The sequence below is a fragment of the Macaca nemestrina genome, chromosome 14 (assembly GCF_043159975.1).
Source record: "Macaca nemestrina isolate mMacNem1 chromosome 14, mMacNem.hap1, whole genome shotgun sequence".
Classification (NCBI taxonomy): domain Eukaryota; kingdom Metazoa; phylum Chordata; class Mammalia; order Primates; family Cercopithecidae; genus Macaca; species Macaca nemestrina.
In genome coordinates, this window is record NC_092138.1 from 58,408,529 (window position 1) to 58,436,293 (window position 27,765).

The 27,765-nt window shown below is 36.6% G+C and overlaps 1 protein-coding gene across 12 annotated transcripts in view; it reads right to left on the reverse strand.

Moving 5' to 3' along the window:
- LOC105493874 (leucine rich repeat and Ig domain containing 2) overlaps window positions 1–27,765 on the reverse strand; it is a 1,258,361-nt gene that overhangs the window by 763,941 nt on the left and 466,655 nt on the right. For 5 of the 12 annotated variants that reach the window (XM_071077896.1, XM_071077893.1, XM_071077894.1 and 2 more), the window contains one exon: window positions 24,782–24,872. The exons of the other annotated variants lie outside the window; for them this stretch is intronic. The gene's annotated coding sequence lies outside the window, so the exon portion shown is untranslated. The remainder of the gene's footprint in view (window positions 1–24,781; window positions 24,873–27,765) is intronic. 12 annotated transcript variants of the gene reach the window in all.

Consider the following 27,765-nt stretch of genomic DNA (forward strand, 5'->3'; position numbering starts at 1 on the left):
TTTTTGAGACAGTGTCACTCTTGCTGCCCAGGCTGGGTGCAATGGCACAATTTCGGCTCACCACAACCTCTGCCTCCCAGATCCAAGCAATTTTCCTGCCTCAGCCTCCCAAGTAGCCGGGATTACAGGCATGCGCCACCACGCCTGGCTACTTTTGTATTTTTAGTAGAGACGAGGTTTCTCCATGTTGGTCAGGCTGGTCTTGAACTCCCAACCTCAGGTGATCCACCCACCTCGGCCTCCCAGTGTTGGGATTACAGGCGTGAGCCACTGCGCCGGCCTTAGCCCAGGTATTTTTCAATGAGTTAATGGCTGAACAATCCATGGTACATTCCACCATGGAATACTATTTAGCAATAAAATGGAAGTAACTATTGATATGCACAATAACTTGGTTGAATCTCCAGGAGATTATGCTGAGTGTTAAAAGTCAAAAAGTTACATATTTTATAGTTCCATTTATACAATACTTTGGAAATAACAACATTTTAGAAGTGGAGAACAGATTAATTGTTGCCAGGGGTTTAGGAATGAAGAGGGTTCATGAGTGTGGTTATAAAAGAACAACTCAAGGGATACTTGGGAACATTTGAGGAACACAAGGGCTACTTGGGACATCAAGGAAACTTGGGGATAGTTGCTGTTCTGTATGTTGACTATGATGGCAGATAAAGAAACCTACACAGGTGATAAAATTGTGTAGAATTAAAGATACACATATGTACACACAAAAGTATGAGGACGGCTGGAAAAATCTGGAAAATACTGATGAATAATATAAATGCAAATATCCTGTGATACTGTACTATAATTTTGCAAGATGATACTCTTGGGGGATACTGGGGAAAGGGCACATGACATCTCTATACCATTTCTTACAATTGTATATGATTCTACAATGATAAAGAGATAAATATACAGATTATTCTAGAACTTAGAGAAAGAGGGGGAGGATCCCAATTTATTGTTAATAATAGTATAACCATGATTCTAAAATTGAACAAAATACTATAAAGAAAATAATTACATTTCATCCTCAACTGAACCTTCCGGGATTCTAGAAGGATTTACCCGTAATAAGGAGGAGCTAGAACAACTACTTTCAGCGAGCCAAGGAGGTAGTCAAAATGCCTGTTTCTGGTCAGGGTTTTAAGTGGTGAAAAAAAAGTCTTCCAGAAAACAATCAAAACTTACTACCTCAGCCCTCATTGACCTGTAGTCCCTATTTAAACTCTCAACGAAGCCCTGGAATCTCCAAGCCAAGAAAGCAACCTAAAATTTATTTTAGATTTTTGCCAACCCAGATGCAAAATCATTTTATAAATATAATACAACAGGGGTTCACATTTTCAAAAAAATGAAAAAAAAAAAAAACCAACACACTGAAAAGTAACCACAATAAAAAACTTAAAACCACACAAGTAAACAATCCACAATGTGTGAGCACTCAAAGGACAAAAATAAACAGAAGTATTTTTACCCCTTGAAAATGGTAGAAAATAGAATACAATAAAATTGATGATAAACTGAATAAGCTTACATTTTTTCTTTAAATAAGGGGAACATAAACCATAAATGGAAGAAAAATTAAATTTGAAAAAGAAACAAAAGTACTTTGATAAATGAAATGAATATAATTAAAAATTAAATTTCAATGGGTATATTAAATAGCTGAGGAGACATAGCTGGATACAGAATTAGTCAACTTGGTAATAACCTTAATGTAATGATAAATAATGTAATTCATATAGATATATAAAGACATAGACGATATGAATGATAGTTAAAGAAATATGTAGAATAGAGTGAAATGATCTAATTGAGTGAGAGTTGTAGGCAGAGAGAATGAAGAAACAGGAGAGAGGTAATATTCAAAGAGAAAAAGACAAACTTATTCCAGAACTCAGAGGAATATAAAATCTCAGATAAGCCCAATAAAACATGAAAATGAAGTGACACCTAGATACAATGTAGGGAAACACTGTGAAACAGACCACTAAAGACAAAGAGAAAATACTTACAGAGCAACCAGAGGGAAATGACAAATCACACACAAAGAGACAAAAGAACAATACACTTATTAGTAACAATAAAGAATAGAAGAAATTGAATTAATGTCTTCAAATTGATAAAGAAAATGACTGCTAATCTATAATTACACATTCATTAGTAAAGATGAAGCCTGCAAATTTGCACCTCATAGAATCTAGCTTAAGAACTACTAAGAGAGAAAATTCAGTATATGAAATAAATTCAGTATATACCCAAATATTAGTATTAATTATTTGTCTGATGGAATAAAGAATTTTGTTGTTTTTCATCTGGATTTTTCATACAATAAACATATTATTTGCATGACTATATAATGAAAAACATTAAAATTTTCCTTTGAAATGTTCTCCATAAAAATAATGGACTAATTTAAACATGATATTGTGACAAGTTGCTCAAAGGGATTTAGAGCAAGAAGTTCTGATAACTTTCTTTGCCATGTGACATTGAGTAATTCATAATTCCTTTTAGTCTCACTCTCTTACTATGTTAATTCTTCATGACAGCAAGATAACACATATGAAAGAAGATTGAATATGAAAAATCCCTCTAGAGTATAAAGTGTTATTATTATATTATTGTTTGCTAGAGCCTAATGAAGATCATTTAGTGGTGGGTATTGAATATGAACGGTATACACATACTTTGTGGTCACCTTACTTTTCTTTCTGAAAATACTCTTGTTCTTTGAACCTACACTCTAATTCTAGGCTCACGGACTGCTTCAGGAAAACACACACACACACACACACACACACACACACCCCTTAAATTCAGCTTCAAACCTTTCAGCGTTTTCTAATACAGAGGTTTTTGGTTTTTGTTTAATGTGCATTGCCCAATGACTATTGCACTGTAACCATTTTTGCTGCTGTTGTTCTCGATATAATTAATTCCATTCCTCTGTAAATAGCAATTAGCCATTAATCTTCTCATGCTATGAAATAAAACAATCTACACATTCCACTTTCTGAAGAAATCCTGGCCTGATGAAAGAAATCCTGGCCTGATGCTATTTTGGAGAGGCCAGTTCTGGAGCCCAGCAAGGGCCAACAACCCTGTGTATGTTCCTCAAATGAAGGCTTACCAGACCCATGAGCACATAGCTCTCATCCATCTGTATACTCCATAATAATTACAAGTTTAGTTCCAGATAAAGAATATTTTAAAAACCTATTAATAGTATACTTAAGAGTATACTGCTTAAGACAGGGTGATATTTGTGGTATACACATAGTACCTACACAGGTTTAACTTCAGTCTTAGAAATTTAAAAGCATTATTTCCATTGCTTATCCACTGAAAAAGTTGGTGTCTGGAAGGGGGTAAAAAAAAAAGTCTTAAGAAATCAATTGACTATTCCTAGCATTATTTTTTCCTTATATCCTAGCTTATCTGGGAGAAAAAGGTCATATGGAAAGAGATACAAGCTCTATTTGGGTCTAAGAAGATAATATTGCACTGTTTTTTGATATATATTTTAGGTGAAAGAAGGTTTTATCACTTACTGTAAAATCCTACATCAAAAAATATTGTGGAAAATTGATGGTGATGTTAACTGAATTTATGGACATGTGGTGAGTGTTCTTCTCCAGCCCCTAGTCATCCTTTTGTAATTTTCAGGTTCAAGATAAATGCTAGTGTGCATGTCCATTTGCTCTACCCTGTCTCACCTAACACACTTATCACAGGTCACTTTGAAAGCATGATTCCTCTTTCCTTCCTTTAAAATTGTGAGTGTCACTAGGGTTGTGTTAACCAGTCCACCTTTTTCTCTATCACTTCTGTGATATCTATCATTATTCAAGTTAACCTCTGTGCCTCCCACAGAGTCAGATTTACCCGTTTTACTGACTTCTCCTAGATGGCCTTTCCTGTAATGAGGTGAACGCTCCTGTATTTCACCATCTGCCCTTCAAAAATCCATTCACATCCCTATTCATCATTGGCCAAGAAAAAAAAAATGCAAAAACGTTTATGGAGTGGCAATTTTGTCCTAAGTACTATCACTAAGTAGTAGAAACTTTACATCTGTTATCTGTATTTAGCTTCACAGCAAGTTTAAGAAACAAAAATAATAGTCCCCCATTATCTATGACAGATATGGTCCAAGATTCCCAGGATGCCTGAAACCATGGATAGTACCAAACCCTATAGACACTATGATTTTTTTTCTCTCTCTATATATATGCCTATAATACATTTAATGTACAAATTAGACACAGTAAATAATATTCATAACTAATAAAGTTATTAGTAAAATATTATTAAATAAAATCAGGGTTATGTGAACACAAGCACTGTGATACCATGACAGTCAAGCTGATATCCCAGAAGGCTACTAAGTGACTAATGAGTGATTAGTGAGCAGTATAGACAGCATGGATATGCTGGACAAAGAGAACACTCACATCCCAGGTGGGACAAAGTAGGATGGTGCAAGATTTCATCACACTACTCAGAATGGTGCACAATTTACAATTTATAAATTGCTTATTCCTGGAACATTCCTTTCAACATTTTTTGGACCTCAGTTGATGGTAGCAAACTGAAATTGCAGAAGGTGAAACTGCTGGTAAGTAGGGGACTACTGTATTGTCATCTCCCTTTTTCAGAAGGGAGAAGTGAAGCACACTTTCCCAAGGTCATACAGCTGCTAAATGGTGGATTCGCATCTCAAATATAAACATAAAGCATACAGATGACTTTTTAAAATGTAGACTTGTTTGTTTTGGAATACAATTTACCATTGATGACGTAAATTAATACTAAATGTTCCTTCAATGAATTTTGACAAATGCATTCACCTGGGTAACCTAAAGTACTATTGAGATAAATTTACCATAAACCCAGAAACATTCCCTCTGTCCTTTTCCCAGTAAATCCCACTCTGCATCTCCAACAGTGACCACTGCTTTGATGTATTTATAGCATGGACTCATCTTATCTAATATAGAATTTCATATCAGTTGAATGACACAGTATATGCTTCTTTTTTGTAAAGACTATTTCAATCAGCATAATTTAAAAATTCTTTTTGTGTGTTTTACATTTCTGAGTAATATTGCATTTTATGAATTTATCAATTTTTCCATTCTCCTATTGATGGACACATAGGCTGGTTTCAATTTTTAGTACTTATGATTTTCTTTTTTTGTCTTCTGAAATATGTTTACTGTAAATTGTCAAGATTTATACTCTTTCTAGTTTATTTTTCTTCAGTATTGTTTAAAAGAACTTGAATGAGGTAAAAGATCTGATTTAAGAGACAGGGTAGAGAAGAGTGTGAAGTTGAAGGGAGAGAGGAAACCATCCTTTCTCTGCTCTGCACACCTCATTGGCACACTTCTCTAGAGCTCAAAGTGAAGTCTAGCACATAGCCATTTATTTAATTAGTCATATGTTTTAAAAATTATATTAACATTTATGAATCAGTGTTTATTCACTATATTTTATACACTTAATTATCATACATCTAATAAGCCTCTAAAGTAATTTTACATTTTCTGATGCTTTATCAATTAGAATTTCTGATGCTTTATCAATTAGAAATATCCTTTCTCCTTTTAAGTATAGTTAGTAAATATTTCAACTTATCAATATGCCCATTGGGTGGTATCATGCAGGCTTCTGTTATGTCTCAAATAAAATTATTATAATTATCTTAAGTTATTCCAAAATTATATAATGGTTAGGTAATTCCATATTTCCTTTCTGACAGCAAATTTTTCCTAATAGTAAACATTCTTATATGTATATATCTTGAAAACTCTTTAAAAAGAATAATAATTATTACACATTGTTTGAAAATCTATGACCTGTAACCATACTCTTTTAATTATCACATCTGCTTTCTCACAACAGATGAACAAAAATCTCATTACTTAAAAAAAAATCTTGTCAAAGAGCTTCTAAAGATCATTACGCCATCACATATTTGAAGGAGAAATATAATCAAGTACCTATCACAATGACACAGGGTTGCAGATGATAAATAAGGAGTGTAAGACTTACTGTCTATAGTCATACAAGAGATGTTATTTTTGTTCTCCTCAGTGAGCTGTGTAGATGAGGATGTCATGTGAAAAATTAAAATGCCATTAAAAGACACTGGACATAAATAGTGAGATCAATAGTTCATGATTGCATAGCAAAAGAAACACTGAGGAAGAAGTTGTCTCAGCTTGTCTCAGGATAACTAGGTTATTCCAGCTAAAGCAATTAAACAGAACTCAACAGACTCTTGATTCTGTCAGGACATGCCCAGTACGTTCATCATGGACACACGGTGCAAATTTGTGTTATAGCTCAGAACTGAGGAAAGGAGACCATGAGGAGAGGCCAATGGACTCACCCTGACTGAAATTAGGCTCATAATTTTCAGAGTTTACCAGGATTTCCCCGGTCTTTTGCCTGGGTCAGCCAGTATAGGATGAAGACAGAGCCAGGATAGTGTTAGCAGTATGTGCTTAGGAGTAAGAACAGTGTGGATATCACAGTCTTTTTTTTTTTTTTTTTTTTTAAGCAGCCATGCAGTCTAAACACATTCTATAAACTTTCTTAGCTTCAATTTCTTCATTTATAAATTCTTCAAGAGGTTTTTGTGATGATTAAACAATAAAACATAAGTAGGCCGGGCACGGGGGGTCACGCCTATAATATCAGTACTTTGGGAGGCTGAGGTGGTAGATCACCTGAGGTCAGGAGTTTGAGACCAGCCTGGTCAATATGGCGAAACCCCGTCTCTACTAAAAGTACAAAGAATTAGCTGGGCGTGGTGGCAGGTGCCTGTAATCCCAGCTACTGAGGAGGCTGAGGCAGGAGAATTGTTTGAACCCAGCAGGCAGAGGTTACAGTGAGCCGAGATCACCACTGCACTCCAGCCTGGGCAACAAGAGCAAAACTCTACCACAAAAAACAAACAAAGAAATAAATAAATCATAAGTAATTTTCCTAGTAGATGTTCAGTAAACATTATTCAGAGAGATAGTAGGTATTCTGTGCTTATGATTTTCCGGGTGCTATTCTAGGTGCTTGGGGTAAATTGCCATAAAACATTCCCCAAGGGGATCATGCCCTCCCAATTCAGGCCTTGTGTTGTAGAAGGCATATTCCCTTGTATCCTTGCATATTAGATTTGGACTGTCCTTAAAACTGGTTTAGATCAACAGATGACAGTAGAAGTGACAGTGGGAAAGTTCTGGGTTCAGGCATTAAGAGGCTTACAGTTTCTGCTTTTACTCTCTCGCTTTCCTGAGGTGTCACATCTTCTTGAATAGAAAAGGTCATATAGAGACAGAGTGAAATACTGCAGGATGCAAGAAACAGGAAAAAGGAGGCAAATGACAGAAACCATCAATGAACCCAGTGAACATAACAGGGGGCAAAAACAAGTCAATCAGTGGAGCCTTACCCAGACTGCAGAAACATGAGCAAATGAGTGGTTGTTGCTTTAAGCTACTAAGTCTTGCGTGGCTTGTTACATGATATTAGTAAAGTGGCATATTTATTGATACAGTTAACTTTGTGATCCCCATTTTACAGATGAAGAAATTGACATACAGAGAACTTACAACCTCTTCTGAAGTCATACAGCTAAAGCACGACAGAACAAGTATTCTACTGAGGCAGCGTGGCTTCAGAGCTCCCCTCCATGCAACCACCATAGTAAACGGTATTTCTAGGCTTTGTCAGCTATCTTTCTTTTCTCCTGAAACAAGCCTACATCTAAAGCTTTAGAGTTATTCGGTTGTTTCAAGTATTTTTATGGAGTCTGACCAAAATTAGTTTTTCTCTTGGGGTTCTCATTAGTGATGCATCCAATAAAATTAGTTAAGACAGAGTTATAAAATACACACACACACACACACACACACACACACACACACACCACACACTTTAAATTTGAACCTTAGCAATGAGAAGGAAAAGAATGTATCCTGGAGGGGAAGTTTATATGGATACATTCTTTAATGGACAATTGCCGCTAGATTTGGGCTACCCAGCATCCATTCCAACATCACTTTCTTTCTTTTTTTTTTTTTTTTTGGCATTCCCTCTCAGCAACTGAAAAATGTGTAGTACAAGAGCTAATAACCAATTCTTCTGAACTCCTCCCCCTTCCTGAGGCATTAACTTATACTGTGAGACAAACATACACTTTCTTCCTATAATTTGGATTGTAGTGTCCAGAGAGGACAAGAACACAAGCATTAATTAATTCCAGTTGTACTGCCTGAATAAAACTGTGAAGCAACTCTAGTCACCAAGTTATTTCAATTTTTTCAGCCTTCCTGAAATCCGAGATCTATCCCTACCTCATGTACTTCAAATTAATATTCTCTCTCTTTCTTCTCCACTTTTCTCCCTCTCTCTTTCAAAGCTAGCAACCAAATAAACCATATTAATACACATATTCACTTAAATACACTTTCAGAAATTCTGATAATCTTAGATATCAACAACCCATAACTGAACCTAGATGTTCAGGTAAGTTAACTATTTAATATACATAAACTTTCCTGAAAACATATTGTTCTTGAGGCCCTATGATGCTTTCAGGAATTCAGACGTGTTTGATTAAAAATAAGACAATTACAAATGATCAGAATGGCATATTTCTGCTTATAAAATCTGACAACAGAAAATCACTACCAAAAAAAAAAAACCTCACTACATAGCAGTCTTACTTATGAATACAAAAATAGATGCTAAATATCATTAAATTATTCAAACATAATAACAATAACAGACTACGAAAAATGCTGTTTATTCTCAGAATGCAAGGGAGATTTAAAAGTAAGACATCTTTTAATATGATATCCCACATCAAAATGTAAAAGGCAGTTTGTCAATACAGTCCAGTAGAGTCCAATAAAAATAGATATTTTAAGTAAATATATTTGATGAAACATGAAATCCATGGTTTAAAAAAATTAGTTAGTTAAAAGTCAAACTTAATTTCTTATGTGACAAATAAGAACTACCTGAAATCAAAAGCTAACATCATACTTAAGGACACTATTTCTCAAATTGTGTTTTGTCAATTTTAATACAGCATGGTAATGAAACATTTCTAAGTTCTAATTGATTAGGATATGGTGGTTTAAAAAAAATGATGATTTATAAAACTTCAATCCAAAAGGGATATATAATTGCTTCTGAAATTTATTATTATTATTATTATTATTTTTTTTTTTTTTTTTTTTTTTTGAGACGGAGTCTCGCTCTGTCGCCCAGGCTGGAGTGCAGTGGCCGGATCTCAGCTCACTGCAAGCTCCGCCTCCCGGGTTTTTACGCCATTCTCCTGCCTCAGCCTCCCCAGTAGCTGGGACTACAGGCGCCCGCCACCTCGCCCGGCTAGTTTTTTTTTTATTTTTTAGTAGAGACGGGGTTTCACCATGTTAGCCAGGATGGTCTCGATCTCCCGACCTCGTGATCCGCCCGTCTCGGCCTCCCAAAGTGCTGGGATTACAGGCTTGAGCCACCGCGCCCGGCCGAAATTTATTATTTTTTACTTGATGAATACATTCTGTCATTATTGAGCCACTTTGGGCAGTAGTTTTCCAAAAAATATATTGGAACAAATGCCATCATAAAGGTCTCCCTATTTCAAGAAAAGATAAAAATGTGCATCTACACCAGTATTATTGACATTTTCCTATTAGTTTGGGCTGATTTAATGAGAATAGAAAAATAGAACATAAAGAATATTGTAAAGGGCAGATAATATTCATTCCAGTGTCTTCACGACATGATTGTCTAACGGAAACACAAGAACAATAACCAAAAAGCTATTGGGAATAAAATGAGAGTTTTGTAATAAATAGAAATCATGAATGGAAAGACCAAATACTACAAAAGTGTAAACATTTATTAAAACATCAAAACATGTAAATTCTGACAGAAACTAGCAAATAAAAATACATCAGGAAGAACAAAAGGAAGAAATTTCTCCAAAGAATTTTTTTCAGTTATGAGGACCCTACTATAGAGATTTTTAAATATTATGAAACTCTAATAAATACTACTTTGTTAGTATAAAATAAACACTGAATTATCTCAGAACCTTTATCAAAATTCAATTCACCATAAATATAAGAGTTTTTTTTTTTTCTGAAATCTTATTTCCATTCCATGCATCTATATGTCTAGCTTTATGACAGTGCCATACTATTGGTTACTGTAGTTACGTAGTAAGTTTTGAAATCAGAAAGAGTGGGTTCCCCAACTTCAATATTATTTTTGAAGATATTTGGGTCTCTATATATATGATGTATACATATACATCATATTAGTAGAATAAAGGTCAAATATATATATGTGTGTGTGTGTGTGTGTATGTATGTGTGTATATATTTCTAGATGTTACCAACCTTGTTTTCCCAGAATAAATTATTTTACCCATTTGTTATTTAGGAGTGTGCTGTTTAATTTCTATATATGTGTTAATTTCCTTTTGATTTTGATTTCTCACTTAATTCCACTGCCCCCAGAAAATTATGAGTTGCATGATTTTAATATTTTAAAATTATTAAGTAAGAATTTCTTAGGTAAAAAGTTTTATGGACTAGTGTATGACCATTCTGGAAAATGCTTCATGTGCTCTTCAATAAATACATATTCTGCTGCTGTTGAACAGTGTTCTATAGATATCTGTAGATCTAGTTTGTTGTGGTGTTCATGTATCTATCTTCTTTTTGACTTTCTGTCTAGCGTTTCTATTCATTATGAAAAAAATGGTATTGAAATATCCACGTATATTTTTGAATTGTCTATTTCTCCCTTCCGTTATGTCAGTTTTTGCCTGATATATTTTGGGACTCAGTTGACAGAAACATATCTTCCTTTGGAATTTTGTTTCCTGTTACACATAATATATATAAATATATACAAACATACATCTTTAATATTATTGCTGATAGGGTTGGATTGAAATCTACCATTTTGCTTTTTTGTTTTCTGTTTGTCTCATATCTTTTTTTATTTCTGTTTCTCTTTTTTCTTCTTTTGTGTTGTGTTGTGAATTTTATAATAAAAAAGACTTTCATAATTCTAAACTACATTTTTAAAAATTGACATAAAACTGTATTTTTTTTATTCAAAACATGACGTTTTGAAATATACATACATTGAGGGATAGTTCAATTGAGCTAATTAACACAAACATTACTCACATAGTTATCATAGTTGTGAGAACACATACAATCTACCCATTTAGTGATGTTCAAAATATTATACATTGTTATTAAACATGGTCGTCATGTGTACAATAGATCTTTTGACTTTATTCCTCATATCTAACTGAACTCTATCTAGCCTGAATCCTGAGTACACAGAGAATGACCTGATGCTGGAATGGGATGTGAGCCTGAGTTTGCAGGGGCAAAACTCAGGTACCTGGTTCCCCTGAGATGGACCTGAAACCGAGTTCACATAAGCTGGTCTCATCTGCATGCAGCCTACTGGACCCAGGGGCGGGCCGGCGTCTTGGGTCTCCTGGGGTAAACATGGTATCTCAGTTCATGAGGGAGAGCCTAGCACTGGGGTCCACTGAGATGGACCTGGATTGTGTCTGCTGGAACATGGGGCAGTCACAGGGACTGGCCTGGCATTGGACAGGACTGTATCCTATGTCCACAGGTGCCAACGTGGTGCCTGAAGTTAGGGGTGGTGACCTGATGCTGGGGCAGACCTAAAAATTCGGCTGTGTGGGCTGATCTTTCTTTGGGTTGGTCTAAAATCCAGGGCTGGCCTGGAACCCTGGGCCATAGGGGTTGGCCTGGCATTGAGTAGAATCTATTGACAGGGGCTAGTTAGAGGATGGTTGCATGGGTGTTGTACAAACGAAAGAGGCTTCGGTTGCTGGCATGGTACTGAGTGGGCCTAATACCTGTGGCCTTGTGGATACAGCAGCCAGAGACACTGAAGCCAATCTTGCTCTGGGGTATACCTGAAGCCTGGGGTTGTAGGTGCGCTGATCCAGAGCATAGCACTGCTGGGATCAGCCTGGTATAAGGTGACCTGGAAACCTAGTCTGTTGGACAGGCCTAAAGCCTGGAGCTATAGTATCCCACGTGGTGCTAAGGTGGATGTGGCAGCTAAGTCTACAGGTACTTGCTTAGTGCCTGGGGTTGCAAGGGCTGGCCTGATCCTGAGACCTGTATCCATGGGGGCTGGCCTAGAGTCTGGGTCTGTGTGTATTGCCCTGATGACTAGGGCTGCAGGAGCTGACCCGGTGCTGGGCTGTCTGAAACCAGTCTAGTTTGAAGCCTGGGACCTTGGGTTTAGCCTGGTGTTGAGAGGCCTGGGGTGAGCCTGGTTAGCCAGGATTGGAGCCTGGAGCCACTGCAGTCAGTTTGGCAGTGAGGAAGGCCCAGAGACTAAGTCTTTGGGGGTGTATCTTGAGCCTAGGACTGTGGCATTCCACCTGGTGTCAGGGTGGACCTGAAGGTTTAGTCTTTAGGCACTGCCTGAAGTCTAAAGCCATGGTGGTCTTCCTAGCGCTATGTTTTACTATAGTGAAGCTGGTCTTGGGGTTTGAGGCAAAATCTAACGCTCACTTATCTCTCCTCCCATGTGGAGTTTATCTCTTTTCATGTTGTTCTGCCTGGAGTTGGGAGAGTAATAACATATATGTGTAAAACTGTCCATCCTACTCTCTTCAATTTGTCCTTTTTTTTTTTTTTAAATTTCTGCACTACACACAGGTACTATAATCTTTTTACCTAGTTTCTTTAGATATTGCCAAAGTAGTGGCCGGGCGCGGTGGCTCAAGCCTGTAATCCCAGCACTTTGGGAGGCCGAGACGGGTGGATCACGAGGTCAGGAGATCGAGACCATCCTGGCTAACACGGTGAAACCCCGTCTCTACTAAAAAAATACAAAAAACTAGCCGGGCGAGGTGGCGGGTGCCTGTAGTCCCAGCTACTCGGGAGGCTGAGGCAGGAGAATGGCGTGAACCCGGGAGGTGGAGCTTGCAGTGAGCTGAGATCTGGCCACTGCACTCCAGCCTGGGCGACAGAGCGAGACTCTGTCTCAAAAAAAAAAAAAGATATTGCCAAAGTATGTTTGTATGCAGACACTTCTTCAAATTGATGTGTCTGTGGAGGAATGAGTTGTGGAAAAGTCCTATTCTACCATCTTGCTTATGTCAGTCTCCCTAAATTACATTTTTTTTTGGGGGGGCGGGAATCTTTTTCTCAGTGGTTGTGATTGGGCTTTAAACATACATCTTATCTTTTCAGAATTTACTTCAAGTTTATATTGAGTTCCCTGAAATGGAGAAACTCCATTTTCTCTCTACTTCTCTTCACTATCTATCTTATCCATACTAAATCTATATCTGTTAATAACCCAAGATGTATTTTTACAATTTGTACTTTTTATTATAGTATGTCTTTTAAAGAACCTGAGAGGAGAAAGAAGAACTACTAGATATTTACATGTTAGTTACATTCACTTTTTGATTAACCCTTTCTGGTTCTCTTAGTTTATACCTGTGGATTTGTACTACCATTTCAAATTTTCTTAGTTGAACATAGTTTATTTCCTCTTGCCCCCTCTGTGCTATTATTTTCAAATACATTATACTTATATTTGTTATAGGATCAACAATTCAATTACATAATATGTTTTACGCAATTATTTTTTAAAAAGTCAAGATAAGGAAGGAGAAGAAACATGCAATTACATAATCTTTTGTAGTTACCTACATAATTGCCTACATGATGTCTTTCTTTTTTCATGTAGTTTTGGATTGCTGTCTGGTGTCACTTGCTTTCAGACTGAATGACTTCTTTAGTATTTTTTTGTAACGCAAGTCTGCTAGCAATAGATTCTAACAGTTTTTAGTTTTCTGCGAGTATCCTCATTCACCATCATTTTTATTATTTTATTTATTTATTTATTTTTAATTATACTTTAAGTTCTGGGATACATGTGCAGGATGTGCAGGTTTGTTGCATAGGTATGCATGTGCCATGGTAGTTTGCTGCACCTATCAACCCATCATTTACATCAGGTATTTCTCCTAATGCTCTCCCTCCCCTAGGCCCCTATCCCCCAACAGTCCCCGGTGTGTGATGTTCCTCTCCCTCTGTCCATGTGTTCTCATTGTTCAACTCCCATTTATGAGTGAGAACATACAGTGTTGGTTTTCTGTTTCTGTGTTGTTAGTTTGCTGAGAATGATGGTTTCCAGCTTCATCCATGTCCCTGCAAGGGACATGAACTCATCCTTTTTTATGGTTGCATCACCTTCATTTTTAAAAGCTAGTTGTGTTAGATGTAAGATTCTTGGTTGACAGTTTTTAGTCTCCACTTCAATACGCCATCCTACTCCCTCAGGCTCCATTATTTCTGATGAGAATGTAGTTGTTAATCTAATAAATTGAATATGTATGATGAGAATGTAGTTGTTAATCTAATAAACTGAATTACCCTCTCTGGGATGAGTAGTGTTTTTTGTTTTCTCTTGCTGCTTCCAAGATTTTTCTATTTATTCTGTCTTCCAAAATTTTGACTATAATGTATCAGCCTATGGATCTCTTTTTGTTGATCTCACTTGTAGTTCATTGAGCTTCTTGGATACATAGATTAAGATTTTTCATCAAATTTGGAAACTTTCCAGGACTTATTTATTTGTAAATTTTTCTGTCCCTTTCTTTCTCTTTTTATGGTACTTTGGCTACACACATGTTGGTGTACTTAATGATATTCCCCATTTCTCTATTGCTTTGTTCATTTTTTTTTCTGTGTTCTCCTGATTTCATAATCTTTAATGATTTATCTTCAAGCTCAATGATTCTTTCTTCTGCTAGCTCAGATCTACTCTGGAACTCCTATATATATTTTTTCTTTTCAGGTATTTTACTATATAACTCCTAAATGTCTATTTGGTTCTTTTTAATATTTTCTCTTTACTGATGTACTCTATTTGATGAAACAGTGTCATAGCAACTTCCTTAATTGTTTAAGCATAATTTCCTTTATCCTTTCAACGTACTTATGGTAGCCAATTGTAGTCTTTGTCTACTAAGTGCACTAACTGGAGCCCTTCAAATGCTATTTCTACTTCCTGCTTTTCTTTTACCTACATGGTGGTCACCCTTTCCTGTTTCCTTTCATGGCTCATAAGTTTTTGTTAAAAACAATCTTGCATGATGTATGGTAGCAACTCTGGATGATGATGCCAAACATGAAGTTTTTTGCTGTTGTTTGCTTGGTCATTTTTTATTACTTTAGTGACTTGGGTGAATTAATTCTTCAAAGTTTACTTTCCCCATAGTGTATAGCTTCTGATTTCCTGGCTCAGATAATCCCCTCGTGTGTGTGTGTGTCTGTGTGTGCACGCGTGTGTGTGTGTGTATGTATGTAGGGGTGTGTGTGTATATATATATACACACACACACTTTTTTTTTTTTTTTTTTTTTTTGAGATGGAGTCTTGCTCTGTCACCCAGGCTGGAGTGCAGTGGCGTGATCTCGGCTCACTGCAACCTCCGCCTCCTGGATTCAAGCAATTCTCCTGCCTCAGCATCCCGAGTAAGTGGGACTACAGATGCGTGCCACCACGCCCAGCTAATTTTTGTATTTTTGGTAAAGACAGGGTTTCATCATGTTAGACAGGATGGTCTCGATCTCTTGACCTCATGATCCACCCACCTCAGCCTCCCAAAGTGCTAGGATTACAGGAGTGAGCAACTTCATCGCACCTTGTTTTTATATTTTATTCTAACTACCCAGGAGTGATCCCTAGGTCTACATAAGCCACTTATTGATCAAGGTTATGTTTAGGCACCCATGTCATTTAGGTTTTCAAACTTTATCTTAGATATGTATGTTTATTTATCTTTGCCCATGTTCAACCTGGGACTAATAGCTTGTAAGTTCCTTCTGTGATTACTCCTGAGAGAGTATAGACTTGGGCAACAACACGGTCTTCCAGACCACCATGGGCACTGAAAGTATTTTTAAGCCTACTTCCTAGGGGTTGCCCCTGAATCAAAGTACCTTATTATTCAGTCAGTGTTTGGACAGAGGTTGTATTTCAGCTTCATGTAGTTGTGAGGCTTCAGGTCTATGTTGGTTGGTGTGCATGTGGCTTGAAGGTTGTTTGTAAGTCAGCCCTCATCTTGTTTTGATTGTTCCTGTGGCTGCAGATGTCTCAAAACATGGAGTTGGGGTAAGGTGATGTGTGAATAATGGACTGAATTATGGTTCAAATGCCAAATTCTTTCTGTTACCAAGATTTAGTCGATTTTTATAAATGAATGTCTTTACATGTGCAGTTTGTTCTTAGGAAAATTCCCAGACTTTGAATGAGTGGGTTTTTAAAAATTATTTTCATTATTGTTTTGTTTACTTCATCATTCTGGCAAGGATATTTTAAAAGGTATATTTAAATGTTGTTTATTAAAAGATTGATATGTGCCATGGACTATTGATTGAATTTGGCATTTGAACCGTAATTCACTCCCAGATTAGAATTAACTGTTCTAATTACTGGAAAACTATTATTTTGTTTTAAAAATTAAGAAACCAAGGTCAGGGAATTTAAGTAATTTGTTGAAATTCACACAATCTGAAGGTAAGAGAATATGGCTTTAAATATATATTTGTTTGACTCCAATGTTTGTGTCCTGATTCCTATACTATGTCATTTCATAGTGGTATCACTTACAGTAAAAAAATGGACTAAATCATTTCTAAAGTTCTTGTCAGCATTAATATATAAAGAACGTATTATCAACATTGCTCCACGCATTAACTGTTAAACATAAGATAAAATATACAAACTATCAAATATGATAAAAAATATACAAACTATCAAAGTAACCAAACCAGAAAACCATTTTTGACCAATTATTAATAATAAGTAATAAAATCTGGCTTGAAAATTTTGCTGGGAGAAAATTATAGGTGAGATTATTGAGTTCAGGTAACTAATAACTATTTTAAAGGATTTGACAATTATACTCACCTCTAAAAGTTTAAAATATATAATTCCCATCTCTTCAATAATCATGCTAGGTAAAGTAAGATATTTTATGAATCTTCCTTTTTGATTCATAACTCTCCCTTAGGAAACAGCTATTCTTTATTTTTTTTTATTTTTTATTTTTATTTTTCTCAAAGTATGGTCAATAGACAACCCAGTTATAAATATTATTGGGTGCCTATTTATTTATTTATTTGTTTATTATTATTATACTTTAAGTTCTAGGGTACATGTGCGTAACGTGCAGGTTTGTTACATATGTATACTTGTGCCATGTTGGTGTGTTGCACCCATCAACTCGTCAGCACCCATCAACTCGTCATTTACATCAGGTATAACTCCCAATGCAATCCTTCCCCCTTCCCCCCTCCCCATGATAGGCCCCGTGTGTGATGTTCCCCTTCCCGAGTCCAAGTGATCTCATTGTTCAGTTCCCACCTATGAGTGAGAACATGCGGTGTTTGGCTTTCTGTTCTTGTGATAGTTTGCTAAGAATGATGGTTTCCAGCTGCATCCATGTCCCTACAAAGGACACAAACTCATCCTTTTTTATGGCTGCATAGTATTCCATGGTGTATATGTGCCACATTTTCTTAATCCAGTCTGTCTCTAATGGACATTTGGGTTGATTCCAAGTCTTTGCTATTGTGAATAGTGCCACAATAAACATACATGTGCATGTGTCTTTATAGCAGCATGATTTATAATCCTTTGGGTATATACCCAGTAATGGGATGGCTGGGTCATATGGTACATCTAGTTCTAGATCCTAAAGGAATCGCCATACTGTTTCCCATAATGGTTGAACTAGTTTACAATCCCACCAACAGTGTAAAAGTGTTCCTATTTCTCCACATCCTCTCCAGTACCTGTTGTTTCCTGACTTTTTAATGATCGCCATTCTAACTGGTGTGAGATGGTATCTCATTGTGGTTTTGATTTGCATTTCTCTGATGGCCAGTGATGATGAGCATTTTTTCATGTGTCTGTTGGCTGTATGAATGTCTTCTTTTGAGAAATGTCTGTTCATATCCTTTGCCCACTTTTTGATGGGGTTGTTTGTTTTTTTCTTGTAAATTTGTTTGAGTTCTTTGTAGGTTCTGGACATTAGCCCTTTGTCAGATGAGTAGATTGCAAAAATTTTCTCCCATTCTGTAGGTTGCCTGTTCACTCTGATGGTAGTTTCTTTTGCTGTGCAGAAGCTCTTTAGTTTAATGAGATCCCATTTGTCAATTTTGGCTTTTGCTGCCGTTGCTTTTGGTGTTTTAGACATGAAGTCTTTGCCCATGCCTATGTCCTGAATGGTACTACCTAGGTTTTCCTCTAGGATTTTTATGGTATTAGGTCTAACATTTAAGTCTCTAATCCATCTTGAATTAATTTTCGTATAAGGAGTAAGGAAAGGATCCAGTTTCAGCTTTCTACTTATGGCTAGCCAATTTTCCCAGCACCATTTATTAAATAGGGAATCCTTTCCCCATTTCTTGTTTCTCTCAGGTTTGTCAAAGATCAGATGGCTGTAGATGTGTGGTATTATTTCTGAGGACTCTGTTCTGTTCCATTGGTCTATATCTCTGTTTTGGTACCAGTACCATGCTGTTTTGGTTACTGTAGCCTTGTAGTATAGTTTGAAGTCAGGTAGCGTGATGCCTACAGCTTTGTTCTTTTGACTTAGGATTGTCTTGGAGATGCGGGCTCTTTTTTGGTTCCATATGAACTTTAAAGCAGTATTTTCCAATTCTGTGAAGAAACTCATTGGTAGCTTGATGGGGATGGCATTGAATCTATAAATAACCTTGGGCAGTATGGCCATTTTCACGATATTGATTCTTCCTATCCATGAGCATGGTATGTTCTTCCATTTGTTTGTGTCCTCTTTGATTTCACTGAGCAGTGGTTTGTAGTTCTCCTTGAAGAGGTCCTTTACATCCCTTGTAAGTTGGATTCTTAGGTATTTTATTCTCTTTGAAGCAATTGTGAATGGAAGTTCATTCATGATTTGGCTCTCTGTTTGTCTGTTACTGGTGTATAAGAATGCTTGTGATTTTTGCACATTAATTTTGTATCCTGAGACTTTGCTGAAGTTGCTTATCAGCTTAAGAAGATTTTGGTCTGAGACAATGGGGTTTTCTAAATATACAATCATGTCATCTGCAAAGAGGGACAATTTGACTTCTTCCTTTCCTAACTGAATACCCTTTCTTTCTTTCTTTCTCTTGCCTGATTGCCCTAGCCAGAACTTCCAACACTATGTTGAATAGGAGTGGCGAGAGAGGGCATCCCTGTCTTGTGCCAGTTTTCAAAGGGAATTTTTCCAGTTTTTGCCCATTCAGTATGATATTGGCTGTGGGTTTGTCATAAATAGCTCTTATTATTTTGAGGTACGTTCCATCAATACCGAATTTATTGAGTGTTTTTAGCATGAAGGGCTGTTGAATTTTGTCAAAAGCCTTTTCTGCATCTATTGAGATAATCATGTGGTTCTTGTCTTTGGTTCTGTTTATATGCTGGATTATGTTTATTGATTTGCGAATGTTGAACCAGCCTTGCATCCCAGGGATGAAGCCCACTTGATCATAGTGGATAAGCTTTTTGATGTGTTGCTGAATCCGGGTTGCCAGTATTTTATTGAGGATTTTTGCATCGATGAGGAAACAGCTATTCTTTAAAAGGCAAAACTGGTTGAGTAATTTACTTAATTTTAAATAAAATGACTTAACATGCTGTATAATGTCTGAGAAATATTGTTGCTGGAAGGCACCACAGGAAAGTTCCTCTGGAGTTCATTTAGATTCAGGGAAGACAATTCTGCTTTTCATATGAGTTTTTAAAATTTCCTATTGAATTGGTCAAGATGTTTTTTTCTTAATTGGTTGCATTTTTTTTTAGATTACATGAAGAATAATAAGACAGAATGATAACGTAGTTGCTTTGCAGAAAGAAAATCTCAGCTTTTCCAAGTGTTATTTATATGACTCCAGGCCATATAATTGAGGTTCATTATTGAACCTCTATGAGTTTCAGCTTTTATCTCTATAAAATATGGAGAATAATATTACCTGCTCCACTTTTTTCATGTAAGACCAAGGAAATAACATAAATAAAACTCTCCGCATAGTGCCTGACCTGTATTAAGAGCAGACAAACAATACCAACTGTGTGATTTTCATGACAGTGAGCTTTGGAGTCTATCAGCCTGTTTTAGAGTTCTGATCTAACCATTTACTAGTTCCATGACCTCGGAAACTTCACTTTTATCTGCCTTACTTTACCCCTTTGTGAAATGAAGAAAATAATGATATTGACTTCAGAGTTGTAATGAGGATAAACTGAGTGTCTATACGTCACACACTTAGTGATACAGATAGGAGACAGAGAAATACTGGGTAGAAAGAAGAGGGTAGTTCTCTGGCTAACAGGACACACCTTCAAAACTGGAAACCCAGGGCCCTAAGTAAGACAGGCACTCCTGTTTCTATGCCCAAAAAGTTGCCTTTTGGCCAACCACACCCCCCTATCCTGTACCCATATAAACGCCACACCCAGGCTCCTGAAGGAGAGGGGGAGATGAAGAGAGAGCAGAAGAACAGCAGAACAGCACAGCAGAGAGAAGAGAAGGAACAACTGAACGTAGAGAGGAGTTTGGCTGAGAACTATCAGAGTGAAGATTGGCTACTGGACAGCCAAACTCCAGGGGAAGATCATCTCTGCAGCCCATTCCCCTTCCAGTAACTCATCCATCCAGCTGAAAGCCACCTCCACCACTCAGTAAAACCCCCACATTCATAATTCAAGTCTGTGTGTGACCAGATTCTTCCTGGACGTTGGACAAGGACCTGGGTAGCAAGAGAGCACTGAGGTGGTTAACATATAAGCCATCTATGGATGACAAAGCTGAAAGAGCACAGTGTAGCACACGGCCACTTGGACTTCAGGAGTTGCAGACAACCACCTCTAGACATGACTGTGGAGCCAGAGCTCAAAGTGCGTGCCCTGGCTGCACCTGCCCGTCTGCATGCTCCCTCTCCCATAAGGGGTTTGAGCATGCGGTGGCCAAACAGAGAGCAACACTCCTGTTGCACATCCTGTGAGAGGGGCCAGGGAACTCTCCAATTTCATTAAGAAAGTATTTAACATATAGCAATCCCTATAAAACATACTGGCTATTGTTATATTTTAATTGGTTGAAGCCCAATTTGATGCCAAAATAAAACAACTGCAGATAACTCCAGAAAGTATTCATTAGAATAAAGCAATCTGATATGGGGCTTAACCAGAACCTATAAACGAAAAAGAAAACTTTATGTCAATAATGTACTTGCTTTTATTTTGGGAGACAAAGAGTTATAAATTTTCATCCTTCACATGTAATAGTCATTGGCAGGTACCTGCATACCACAGAAGGAAACAACTTTCTCTGCAATTTTCACAGAGTAATTAAACACACTTGATTGCTTTTTATGACGGTGACAGGGTTCTTATTGAGGTCTATGGCAATTTCTTTCCACTGGAGCTCTTTCCACTAGTTTTTGATACTAAATTCTAAACATTTTGATAATATCTCCAATGCTACTTCAACAACAACAAAAAAGAAGTGTAGATGTTTGGGAACACTAATAAATTACAGACTCTGGTTTAATCCAAGTTTCCTTGAAGATAGAAAAATGTATGTTTAACATAGCCTACATTTGATTTTACTGTGTGTCTTCTGAAAATTAATAAATCGTAATGATAAAAAGAAGAATCCCTGGATATTTATTTTACTAATTTCTACAAAATAGAAATTTCTAACTAACAACTTCTTCTTGAAAGAACTCATGTTCCTCACACACTACTTATAAGGAAAAAAAAGGACACATCAAAAAAATCAACCATTGTCACACAATGATTCATTACTAAAACAGTGTTTTGGTTATTGAGAGTGGAAGCACATCCAAACACTTTCCATTAGTTCACAAGATTGTTATCCCGAATACATTCTTCTTAATAACATAATATTTTCATAAACTCATCAGATTCTGTTTTCTATGAATAGTATTATGTTTGCTTGAGAGATTCCTTAAGGGTTTGTTGTTGTTCTTGTTCTTAAACTGAATGCAAAAGAAAATTGAGTAATTTTATGAACTCATTAGAACAACATATGTCCAATTCTGTTCTTTTAAAAAAAACTCCCTCCAAACTTTTAACAGAAGTATAGACTAAATTGCCAAAAATAAAGATACAAAATAATATAAGATTAACAATAAATCAAAACAGAAATTGATAAAAAACTACACGCAAGTAATTATCTAGCATGTGGTAGTTGTAAATTTTATACAAATCAACTGTTTTGATGTGTAATTATTCTCAAGAAATCATATTATGTTTATAATTGTGAAATGCAGCCTCCTTTTGCCTATTTTTGATTTTTATTCTAAAAACATGCAAAAATAATATAATGTCTAATTTCTCATTTTCAGATTTCAAATCATACCTTACTTTCAAAGCCTTCCATTATATAGTTTGCTTCTTACTTTATTCCAAGAGCTTTATTTCTCACTCTCTTGAATATGACTCTCCTGTTGTCACGTTTCTAATCTTAACATTTCCCATGTGCATTAGACTCAGCACTGTGTTCAGATATCTTTAAGCAAAGCCCTATCCTCTGGAAAATGTTCCTTTTGTTATTTACATTGAGAATCTTTTACATTGTATCTTATGAAACCATCTCTAGCATTCTATTCCACCATGCCTTCTTCTGAATTAATTTAAATAATATTTACTTTGACTTGGAAATGTACATTGAAACTATATAGAACATGAGTTAGGACTTTCATTTAAGAAACTTCAATATACATGCCTACTCCTATAGGTAGTAGAAACCACAGAAAACTAAACTTGTTCATTTATAAGTTAAATTGTCTGAATAAGTTCCATTTGTTCAATTTGAAAACAGCTTATTGGGTTTGTCAAATTTTAAACAGCTAACCAAAGAGTATAATCAGCATTTATTAAAAAAAAAATCTCATAATAGCATTTTTGTTATTTTTAAATTAAAGAAAGCACTTCAGAGGAGATAAGTGATTTGTCCAAGGCCATCAAATATACTGTGGAAGGTCCTACAATATGCAAAGTACTCACAAAAGTTTTAAATTTGTGAGCAGATGACCAACAATGAGTAACAGACTCTAAGAAAGAGTATGTGAAAAGAGTTTAGTGTCCTGATAAAATAAAGCTCACAACCAAATTAATCTGATGCTTACATAATGATATGCATAATCATTATTGTGTTGCAAAGTGATTAGTCATAATTGATAAAAGGGCTCACATAAATTACTATAATTAGTATTGTACTTACACTGTCAAGCTAAGTATTTCTAGGATTAGCTAGAGATAAAGAAAAGGGAAAGCAGCGAGAATAAATGGGAAGCTCTTCCAATGCCCTACTGAAGAAACCAAATTTAGGAGGTAAATAGAGATCATTTAGCCCAATTCTCTTTTCACTCACAGACAAACTGAACGATAAAGAATGGTGGGACCTGGCTTCAAAGAGCAATATTTTTTCACATTTCTGGCATTGATTCATTGGCACTAGAATCTGTAGAAATAGAACTGCCTGTCTTGTCAAGAGAGGAAACGGCAGTTATGAAAGCTGAGAGTAGTAGAATTTCATTTTTCATTTGCTTTCAAAGAACAACACCCCAGTCTCATATTCCGCAGATGTAGGAATCATGTGGAGTAAGCCAAGATTCTATTTTCCTCTCAGGGAGTCCTAAGCCAAACTTTGGTGAAAAGAGAAACACCCAACCTAGAATAGGGGAAGGAAAGGAGGAAACTGCTATGAAAATACATTGTCTGTCTGCTGTGGTTCCTAATTCTTCCAGCTGGAAGTGGCTCTGAAGAAGGCTCTGGGCCCTCAGAGATCCTCAGTCTGCAAATATTCAGAACTGCTTTACCACTTGCCAACCTGATCATTTTTCCTATTGTATAATTTTCCCAATTGGAGAGGCAACAATTTATACTTGGAAAAAAAGTAACAGATTTGGAGTCAGATATATTTGTGTCTAACTGTTTATATACTCTTGGGGAACTTAGCCTCTTTGAGCCTCAGTTTCTTCATCTGTTATGTGGAGAAAATCATTTTACCACATATAGCTCTTGTTTGAATAAAATAAGATTATGTATAACAAGTTTAGTTATTGTAATAGTATTTGGCATATCCTTTGTGGAAGGCAGTCTGCCATGGACCTTTTGAGCTTCTACATGTCTTGCCGAGTGTGCCAAAATCACAAGGCTTTGACCATTCTTTTGACCAAAAATTAAAATAATGCATTGTGATAATGTATCATGTGATCTAGGAATGCATTTAGTATTGCTCAGGACAAAAAGGTTGAAGGCCAGGGATGGTGGCTCATGCCTGTAATTTCAGAAATTTGGGAGGACCAGGTGGGAGGATCACTTGAAAACAGGAGTTTCAGATCAACCTGGGCAATATGGTGAGACCCAGTCTCTACAAAAATAAAAAATATATTCATATATAAAAATGTTAGCTGGATATGGTGGCATGGTGGCATGTGCCTGTAGTCCCAGCTAGTCTGGAGGCTGAGAGGAGAGGATCCTTTCAGCCCAGGAGTTCAAGGCTGCAGTAAGCTATGATTGTGTCACTGCACTCCAATCTGGGTAACAAAGCAAGATCCAGTCTCAACAGTCTCAAAAAAAAAAAAAAAAAAAAAAGGAAGGATTTAACTCACTACTTGCTTTTGGGAGTGGTTTCTTAAATGAACCAGCATGTCCTTGCCTCAGAGACTTGATATCAATTGTCCAGCTACGTTTGCACTGAACCTACAGATAAATTTCAAGAGAAACTGCATGTTAATATTTAGTCATCTGACCCATGAACATGGCCCACATAAACATGACACATCTATCACTCCACTATTTTTAGTTTTTTTAACATCTCTTGGCATATCATTAAGTTTTCTTTTTTTTTTTTTTTTCTTTGAGACAGAGTCTCACTCTGACGCCCAGGCTGGAGTGCAGTGGTGCAATCTCGGCTCACTGCAAGCTCCGCCTCCTGGGCTCACGCCATTCTCCTGCCTCAGCCTCCTGAGTAGCTGGGACTACAGGCACCCGCCACCACGCCCAGCTAATTTTTTTTTTTTTTTTTGGTATGTTTTGTTTAGTAGAGACGGGGTTTCACTGTGTTAGCCAGGATGATCTTGATCTCCTGATCTTGTGATCCACCTGCCTGGGCCTCCCAAAGTGCTGGGATTACAGGCATGAGCCACTGTGCCCGGCCTATCATTTAGATTTCAGTGAACAAATCTTGCACATCATTTGTTAGACTTGTCCCTAAATATTTCATATATTTGATGCTACTATAAATGATTATTTTAAGTTCAATTTCAAATTGTTTATCACTAGTATACAACACAACTTGTGGATTCCCTAACTCAGGTTCCTTATTTTCTAGCAAAGATTTTATTGTATGTGTTGGCTCCACCTGGCCATCACATCACTGTGTGCAATTTGGGGACTGGGGAATCCATACATCCATGATGATGCTCTTACTACTGTTTTGCAATGAATAACAATGTCCTTTGCCTCTGACTCAAGAGTCTCATTTCCTTTGTCACCATCCACGGAGTGTAATAGCTCTCGCCCACACCTTCAAACACTTAAACCATATTATAATTTATATTCGAGAAAGAATCGTCCAATTAATGCTCATTGGAGCACTTAGTAAAATGGTGATCACATACTTAATAAAATCCCATAATAAGTCTTAAGACATGTATTGTTCAATACATTTTTAAAATAATAATATTGAGTGAGACTCAGGTTTGAACAGTCTGGAAACATTGTGTAAGTATGGGGCTCCTGGTGGCATCAGGAGGTAGTAAAATGGCAGGAGTAACAAATACAGGTAGAATTACCTTATGAATGACCTTTCTTGGTGATTTTGCCAAAGCCAGCTGTGGCCCTTATCCTAGATACCATGCACAGTTAATTTCCAATCAAGAGAAATAGCCAGAGAGATGTAACACTGTAGTAATTCATTTAGAAACCTGAAGATAGGTGAAGTCAGATGTGCTGTGAGCAGAGAACATTTGATAAAACATGTCCATGCCATGACTTAAAAGGAAATACATAAATAGGCACACAATTTCTGCTATATTGTGCACGTTTCTGAATATTGGCATAAATTTTCCAGAGAAGAAATTTGGTATAAAAACTCTGTGAAATACTGTGTATGAAATATCTCAATTATATTTCAAAAGTCCTAGGCTATGTTCAAAAGTAAATATTTCAATAGTCTTTTCTTCATATTCGCCAAGTTCACCACAGTAGATTCAAGAGGCTCAGAGAAGTTTGGAAACATTTTAGTCTAGCCTCCAACTCAGCACAGCTTTTAACCCTCCTCATCTTAAACATAAGCCACCAAAGATTGTTTGGGCTTTATACAGAAAACAGTGATGATAGTGGAGTGTGGCAGCCTAATTAACTTTGCCTCCTGCCTCTCCCATTTTCCACCTCTGTGGCCAAGGTCAGTTATTTGACCTCTACGGACCTCCTTTTATAATATATAACATGGAGATGATAATACTCTTTGAAAAAGGTAACTGTGTCTGGCATACAGTAGGTACCCAGTCAATGGGACTCATCATCACTTCCAGGTCCCACTGCACTTCAGTACAAAAGACAGGCTGTCATCTGGAGGCTTTCGATTTTTGATGGTATTATCAGCCAGAAAGCTTTTTCATTCTGTGGCTTAAAGGAAGATTGCTCACACAAAATCCCAGATGCATTTTTTGGAAGGAGTGTAGGGAAATCCTCACAGTTCTACAGTTATACTCTAGGAGTGAGTGACCGCAGAAGAAACCACCCTGGGGGCAACATGTCCTTGATCTAGAGCTGCAGTTTTGTCTAACACCTCAATGCTTCTCCAAAATCTTCCTTTGATTTGAAACAGGGTGGTTTCTTCTTACCTAGTTTTAAAAAATCTTCTTTCAGAAAAGTATTTTGTTCATTAAACTCTGACCTCCTCACTGAGAAAAGGACAATTGTAACATAAGGCTGCAAAATGTGAAGATCCAATCAAGGAAGCAAATTAGCTACTCTCTTCAGAGTCAGTCCTCAAAGAAAGATTATATCCTAAATCAGAGCAGTTAATATCTTCCATGGCAATTAAGTCTGAGCTGCTTACAACTCTAAGAAGAAGCCATAATATACTGGATAATAGAGGGGCCATGAGGGGAAGCTTTTAATTTCTGACTCTTTGTATTTAATTAACCCTAAATAAGAAAGCAAATATGGTGTCAGGAACGGGAAAGGAGAGAGCATTTGGAAAAGCAACTAAGGGATACTGGAGGGAGACTATCTTAAAGTTTAGAAACGCTTGTTGTTGAGATAGAGAGACCTGCGTCACTGAACTTGGCAAGTAACTCAGTCTCTCTACGCCCTGGCATATACAGAGCCAAGTGAGGAAAAGAATACTTCATGGAGGTGTCATCTGGGTTAAAAGAAAATGTATGTAAAGCACCTAGCACTTAATAAATATCTAGTAAATGGAAAATTAGTATTGAGAGGAATTTTTTGCATTACAATAATTTCTAATTTTTGCATGAATTTTGATTTTTTCCCACTTTAACTTTTATTAAATTATTAAATGAAAACACACACACACACACATACACACAGTTACACACACACAATGTTACACATACACACACAC